Source organism: Bombus huntii, unplaced genomic scaffold, assembly GCF_024542735.1.
Source record: "Bombus huntii isolate Logan2020A unplaced genomic scaffold, iyBomHunt1.1 ctg00000062.1, whole genome shotgun sequence".
Taxonomy (NCBI): Eukaryota; Metazoa; Arthropoda; class Insecta; order Hymenoptera; family Apidae; genus Bombus; species Bombus huntii.
In genome coordinates, this window is record NW_026099323.1 from 35,051 (window position 1) to 43,351 (window position 8,301).

Consider the following 8,301-nt stretch of genomic DNA (forward strand, 5'->3'; position numbering starts at 1 on the left):
CCCACTTGATATGTTTTCGCTCGTAATCCAAACGAGCCTTGCATCCTGGGAAAAATTCGGATCGCAAGATTCCATCTTGATCGATCAGCAATGAGTCAACTATGTGAAAAATAACTTTTTTTTATATATATTTTACGTGAAGGAAATCGGCACGGACGCCAGGCCGCTTCTGATAACCGTCCCGGCTGCGATCGAGAGAGGCCCGGAAACTGCTGTGAACGTCGCAACGGAGCCTCCCCCGCTGATGGGACGGTGTGTGGCCATTGTCACATCGCGCCTCGTCGCCGGAGCCGCCGTGCCAGGCAGCCCGGTTTCCCTACCGGACTGCTTGGCGGCCCCGAGGCCAAGCGCCCAAGCCCGAACCCCATGGTGGGCGCGGCGCGCCCGGCGCACTTCGCCAACGCCACACGGAATCCCAGGCGATCACCCATCCAAGTACTATCCCTGCACGCCGCTGCTTAACTTTCGTGATCTAACGGGAACGAGTGCACTCAGCGCGGCCAGGGCGTTGGCTACTTTCACTTGAACTGGAATGCATTTAACTATGTGTACTGCTTCTCCTGCGACCAAAGCCATGTGTCCTGGAGTTTTGGTTATTGCATACGCAAATTCACCAGGTAATATAGTTGCTAGACTTAATGCATTCTCTATTATTTTCTTTTCCGAGATGCATCTTAGTGTCAATATATCCTGATAGAGTGCCGTTATTTGCCTTCTGACAGTTTCTCTACGTAAATGAATTTTGAGTGAACGTATGCGAATATATCCAAATTTTCGACTGCTGTTTTACGTTTGCGTATAAATGTATTTCCTTTAGTCGTTTCTAGGAGAAAGAGCTTGGGGTGTTCTATGGATAACAGGGTGTATCCGCACAAAGGCTGTTCTCCAGCCTTGGTTAGCATAAAGGTTATTTCTTGAGTCGTAAAGGCAAAACCCGGTAGCGTCGGGTTGCTATTGGTTTTTTTTCTTGAATTTTTGTGGCGATTCCTTCGTACAAGACGTCATATTGGTCGAACTTACATAGGAATAGTGGATGTGGCTGCCAATAGGTGTATCCATCTTCTGAATCCAAACAAGTTCCTTTATTAATAGCGCATTCATTAAACTATTCATTAGACTTATTCATTAGACTAGCACTATTCATTAAACTTATTTAACGAATAGTAAGTTTAATGAATAGTATGATTTACGAATAATAAGTTTAATGAATGCTATTAACAACGTTTTTGTGTTTAAACGAATCCACGGTCAACGGAATAACTCTTTACTAAGCGTAGACTAATCTTAGACGCAAAAATACGATTGTTGAAAATGCTCGATGTGTTACTCTCCAAGACAATCGCACGAATGCCAGCCTCGTGGAGATTTTTCTCGCTGTACGATTGCATTTGCTTTCTATACTCGTTTGGAAGCATCGAGAAAGTTCCAAACGCCGTTGCTAGGCAGTTTCTGCCTGAAGTTTGATACATACTCGTTGGAAACATCGAGAAAGTTCCAAACACCGTTGCTAGGCAGTTTCTACCTCGAGTTTGATTATTAATACAATGTATGTCCCATTGTATCGGCACCTCCGAGGCAACATCACACGTGGCTAGGCCCGCTCCCGAGGCCGCATGCCGCCACTACCACATTTCTCGGAAAACCCATACAACCACTCCAGACCTCCGTTAGGCAAAACGTCCATCCCGTGACCGTGGCTACGTTCGGCGACCAATTATCACCTCGAACCCAATCTCGCTATCACAAATCTTGAACAATTACAGCTAGGGTAAAATCTAGGCTAGAGTAGAGGATGTTCCCAAAATTTCCAAGAAAAGGCTTCGGCTTTCCTTTCATCTTCGATATATATAAAAAACGATAGGCGAATGAACAATACTTTATTCAAAAGGCGAAGTTACACTTCAATAGCAAAATACAGACTGACTTACTTACTAAAGAACTGGGATCTTTGCCTCCTCACTATGATTCATATATCTCACGGGTGGGAGTTCGGTTACTGTCTATTCTCACCGCTATCGCATGACCAGGTGTTGTATGCATATCCTGAGGTCGGCGGATTCCTGGCTTCTGGGCGACGTTACAAACTGATCGATCCCCTGATTTCTGTTACGATAATAGGGGTGGTTCAATTGAGTTTACACTAAATTAACAGGTATAAATTAATGTTTATTTCAACAACTTCGTAAAGAGATAGTTACGCTGGTGCGTATGTACAAGTTAAGTAAGCGATTGATTTAAGGGTAGAAACCCGATAAAGGTATGTTGATTATTCTAACGATGAAAAATAAGTAAAGTTCTGTGACGATGCTCTGTCGGAGGAAAGCTAGTGATAGGTGTTTCTAACCATCGGATTTGTTGATGATAATGTTGGTTAGGAGAGCGAGGATAGTAGACATTGCTTCTGACTGAAATTGAACTTCGTATAAGTTGATGGAAATTTTATTGTATAAATCCAACAGAGTGTCGGTTCAAAGTGTTACAACAGAATAATGTGTTGAGCGCTAATTTAGGAGGGTTTTTATATGGAGGTTTTAGTCCCTTTGGAGGGGCTGTTTTGTTATTATTTCGATGGCATACAGGATGTTTCGTCTACTTTATTACTGTTTCTGAGCGGGTGGCCTTTCTTGAGCGTGTGACACTTCCACCGGCATGTCGGTTGACGTCCACGGTTCGGCTAGCGAAAAAAGGAATAAATCGTAAAACTAAAGGATCGTTCAAAATTGACACTTTATACGTTCGTTCAAGTTTGTATAACGAGATTGCGATATTAATTACACTATGTTACGTAGATATTAGTCTATATTCATTATTTACCGAAACTGTAGTAAGACTGACTAAACTTCGATTTTGATGTTTTTTGCGTATGTCGTGCAAATCTATATTTTGAAAAATCTTTTCCTATCCATACAAGGACTGAAATTGCTTAATTTCCGAGATATTCGCGAAAAACTGCCGGTATCGCTTGAATGAATTCTGCCTATAGTTGTGCGTCCGTGCAACCTATGCGTAGGTTGCTACCGGATACAGTATTTTGTTCATAGTATATGTAGGTATGATAGGGGGAGATTGAAAGATTACGGGAGATTAAAAGATTACGGGAGATTGAAAGATTACGGGAGATCGAAAGATTACGGGAGATTGAAATATTATTTAACTGCCAGGTAAAGAGAGACGTCCGCTTGAACTCGCTGACTAAGCCCTCTTGTCTTCATGTAGGCATTCTCTGCAAACACACACATACATTCCTTTATGCAAAAACTGCCTAGGTCGAGTTCACCGTCAAGCCACAAAAACGCGTGTGCTCGGCAGAAACAGAATAAGCCGATGAACCACCAATCAACGAAATAAACTTGATCGTTACAATAGACAATATAGAGGAAATTTATGTCGATTTTTCCCTAACAATAAATAATGTCAATGTTTGCGTACATTTATTGTACAATTACATTATTTATATAAATGTTCTTATGCTGTACAATTACATATATGTCGAGTCAAAGTTCGAATCTGGGCCCGAGTCGTCCTCTTGGCGGAGGCTTGGGACAGGTAAGGATTCCTCACTGAAGCTATCCATTTTTTTACACTGAAGTTATTTTTATTGACACACACAAAAATGTTACCAGTTGACACAGCTCACAATGATCACACACTCGCGACATCTGTGACATCGTTCGTGGAAAAATAGGTCTCTCCTGTCTTCCTGTAACTGGGACAAAGACTGTTTATCTGTTGAAGGATTTTAGGTAACTAGATATTAGTGTTTATAACGGTCCTCGGGCTAGCCGATCACGTACTGCGAAGACGCGTCGGCATCTGGTAAACATCCTGCCCGGAGAATAGGATCTGCGTGTGGCGAGCTACGGGACAGAAACCGTTGGAATGTCTACTGCCACGTGCCGCTACAAATCTTTCTTTTAAGGAGAGCTATAGGGTTACTTAATGCCTTTGTTAGACAAAGCGTTCATCCCTTGACCGCGGCTACGTTCGGCGACTAATTGTCGCCTTGAGCCCAAGCTCATTATCACAAATCTCGAACAATTACAATCGGACTGGGTGACTACAATTGTTTAATTACAGCTATGGTAGATTCTAGATTACGGTGTTAAGGAATTTTTCCGAAATATCAAGGGAAGGCTCCGATGACCTTTCATCTCCGACATATACTTTAGCCTGCCACGTGATTCTAACAACCTCGATTGAATTTATGTGCAAGTGCAAGTGCATTTTACGCAGTTTATCAATAGTTAGCGACTATCTCCACTCGAATAACTCTACCAGTGCTATACAACTCTCGGGGTGCATGCCGTGATCGCCCACTCCTTATAATAATATCAAACAATCCCATTATTTACATCTACAAATTTAAGACCGTCGCAACAGAATACCCATCCACTAGGTAAACAAAACAAAATAATACACCCGCCAAGCACGAACGCTCTGTAGATTGTTATCATCTGTTCCATTCGTGCTTTATAGACTAAACACTCATTCGTTAGATATTTAATTATTAAATTCAAATTATAAACTGAATTTCAACCACTGTCTAATAAATACTGCTCGCAAACCATCTATCATTTCTTAAATCAAATATAAGAATTGTTTATTTTATAAATTATGTTGTGTGTCTAAACACAGCCCACTCAAACATTGTATCGACCGCATGACATTGATTGTCAACAAGTCCTATAAACTAAGATCTTTCAAATTTCTTTTGTTTTTGATAGACACAACCGCTAGCCGATGAGTTATTCCGGTATATTTGGCTTGTTCCTTGTTATTATACAATTACTGCCATTTTTTACGACTGACCTCCTTTCTCGTAGTGACACGACACTATGCTATATTTAATCAAAACTCATAATTGTAGCGATAAAATACTTCCTATCAATACAATATTATTTAATACAATAATATAAAATTTAAATATCCTGGTTTAGGGCTGTTAAAGGATATAGGTTTGGGTTTATTAATTAATCGATTCACGCAGATTTGATTTTCTCCAATATATTTGATCGCCTCGTACAACACGTCTTAACACACAGAATACACTCGGTCAATTAACACGTGGTCGACTTCTAAGACAAAAGAGCGTCGTTAGAAGTCGTACCAACTTAGCTTGTAGTAACTAGCGATCATGCCAACCTAACATTTTTCAACACTCCCCTTTGATCGTAGTTCCTACAAGCCCCATAGCTTTGGTGAAATACTGAGTCTTAACCCTATTTAAGCCTTTGGTAAGGATGTCAGCGTCATTCTCAGGACTAGGTATATACGTATAATCTAATATCCCCTTCGACACGCAGTTCTTAACATAAAAGTAACGCACTTGGACGTGCTTAGAACTTTCGGCAACTACTTCATCCTTTGACCATGAAATAGCTCCGATATTATCACAGAAGATCTTGCAAGGGCGAGGGCAATATGACAATTGGCCCAACTCCCTTAACAGTAAGGAAATCCACACTGTTTCCCTTGCTGCTTCCTGCATCGTCACGAACTCCGCTTCGCACGTCGATTGAACTATGATCGGTTGTCTTTTAGACAACCAGGATATTGCACCACCAGCGAGTATGAAGACATACCCACTCCTGGATTTCCTATCTACCGTACAGCCCGCAAAATCCGAATCGCAAAACGCCTTCAAAGGTTGTCCCGTTCTTTGGTACACTAGTTTTGAGTCTTTGGTTTTCAACCGGTACTTGAATATCCCCTTCACTGCCTTCCAATCGGATACAGTTGGATTTGCACACCTTTGACTTAGTTTTCCTATTGCACACGCGACATTAGGGCAACTTACAGTGGAGACATACATTATATGCCCCACAGCTTGTTCGTATAATTTATTGTCGAATAATTTATTTAGCTAGCTGTGTCGACACTCCAACCTCATGAGTAATGTCAAACAGATCCAGCATGATCCAGATGGATAGAAATTGAGTGTCTACACCTAGCATTCTTACGTCTAATTTGTCCTTAATCCTAGTTTTGAATATTTCAATTCTTTTTCGGTAGCTCTCGAAATTGGACGATTAGATACCCGTAAGACAACAGAATGTAAATTTTCCGGACAGCCATAGTATCTATTGATAGCCGATCCCTGAAAAATATCCATTAGCCCACAAAATAAATTTATCTTTTCCATTCCGTTCTCTAAAAGTCGCCAACACAATCCTGCGATTTATTTCAGATGACTTTTGGTATGGATTGGCATTGCCAATTAGTGGAGATGAATTGAAAAATTTCATCCAGTACTCACACTTACTTGCAATTTTGGAACCAAAGCCGCGGTTTCTGGTTCTAGAAGATTGAATTTTTCTTTTGCAATTCTTGCAAATAACACTAGTCGCTATCATCGAAAATACAGCAACAAACTTCAAGATATATTAACTAAGATCACTTGCAAATACTTCATTGTTATCTCTATTTTACAATTTTTTAGTTGATACGCTTGTTATTCGGTTCAGCAACGTGTATCATTCGAGTTACAGTTGATGTACACGCAGAACGCCATATTAGACCTGATGCAATTTTCGTGAACCCATCTGCTGCTATATACGTACTGCAGCTAGTTCTCATTACGAACGCTATCGCTATAAGGTTCATTTCATATCAAGCATTCTGTGCAAAGCAACAGTAATGTGTAATGTTGCCAATATTGAATCGCTTCTTTAAGAGGAAGGCATTCGAGATAGATTGCTTTCATCTTTGATTCTGTTTGGTTTCAGTTTTCTTGGGAAGTACGCAACCGCGTGCAACATACCGTTATCTTGGGGTTGTTTTAAAACGGCTCCTAAACCATCACCATTTGCATCTGTATAAATGAATATTTCTTTGTTTTGCTCATATGTTGCTAGGGCCGGACTTGAACAGACATATTCCTTGATCCTCTGAAATGATTTCTCACATTCTTCATTGCAGATGAATTTGACATTTTTCCTTAATAAGTTATGAAGTGGTTCCAGGAGTTTGCAGGCATCTTCCATAAATTTATAATAAAAATTAATTTTCCCCATTAATTGTCTTACATTCTTTTTTGTTCTTTGGGCGTTCCAGTTCGCCCAAGTCAAGAAATGTTTTTTCGGCTTTCAGCCCTTTTTTTCTCTTTTCCAAATCGCTTTCTTCCTTCCTTTAAATTTTTTAATCCTTTTTTCTCTTTTTCTCTTTCTCTAGCTATCTGCACGATAGGCTAATCATGTCCACACATAGTTTGTTTCTACAATGTTTAATATAAAGAGAATGTCCCGCGAATGTGTACGAGAACATATGCCCAGCGAAGTGCACTGGTACCGATTCTCTAAACTGATAGATTCGAACGGACTTGAAGTGACTTGACGACTAGGCAGATAGAAAGGAGCGCGGTGTTATCGTTCGACGCTCTCTTAGAGTAGGTCGCGGGACGACCATGCAATTTCAAAAACTCGTCGTTCTGTCGATCACCCAATGCAATCCATGTCTTCATGACTTCAGCAGTGAGTGTTGGAGTAAGACGCCTTATCAGTGCATCAGTTGGCAAAACAGTTAAAAGACGCTTTATGAGAGATCCAAACATTCTGTTGATGGTGTGCATGAATATATAGGCTCCAAGACAGACGACAACGATACGAACTACAATAAGCTAAGTCTATGAAGGGAAGCTAAACGCTACGATTAAATTTTACAGATAACTCACACTTCATGGACATAACCGGAATAAGTTGCGATACGACGTAAGAGATCATATAATTAATCTAATGAGCAGTGCTAGTTAGTTAAACCATCAGTCCTCAACATTTATGCAAATTTCATGTACCCATGTTCTTGTTCGACCTGGCTTTTACATTGTTCCGAGATGATTGTTACAGTGTTCCCTCTTTTCTTTGTTTTTTTCTTTACTCTTTCCTTTGCTTGGCAGATAGATTTGATTATTATTTGATTATATAAATATAAATGCTGAAGGCTTTGCATCCTTAGACATCACTGATAGCGTTCCTACGTCCTTAGAAGTGAATAGTAGCGTTTCTACCTCTTATGATAATAGGGCTTACTACACAATGTTGATCGCCTGTTGGTCTGTTGGATCCTCTTGTATTATTCTTTTATTTTATTATTGCTTAGTTCGTGCCTTTCGGCTTTGAATGAACTTTCGGTTTTACATCTCTTACATCTCTTTTCCACTCTATTCCATTGCACTACCTTGCTAATTTTACCTCTAAAAACTAAAAGTAGAAACTACAAATTAGCAACTAATGACTAAAAAACTATTGCAACTTTGGTCTTTAGCCTCCTTGCTGTGCATCCTTCCTGTCGTTTGCCCTTCTCTTC

At 40.2% G+C, this 8,301-nt stretch overlaps 1 pseudogene; it reads right to left on the reverse strand.

Moving 5' to 3' along the window:
• Positions 1-395: 395 nt before the first annotated feature.
• Positions 396-513, reverse strand: LOC126876074 (5S ribosomal RNA; annotated as a pseudogene).
• Positions 514-8,301: the final 7,788 nt, after the last annotated feature.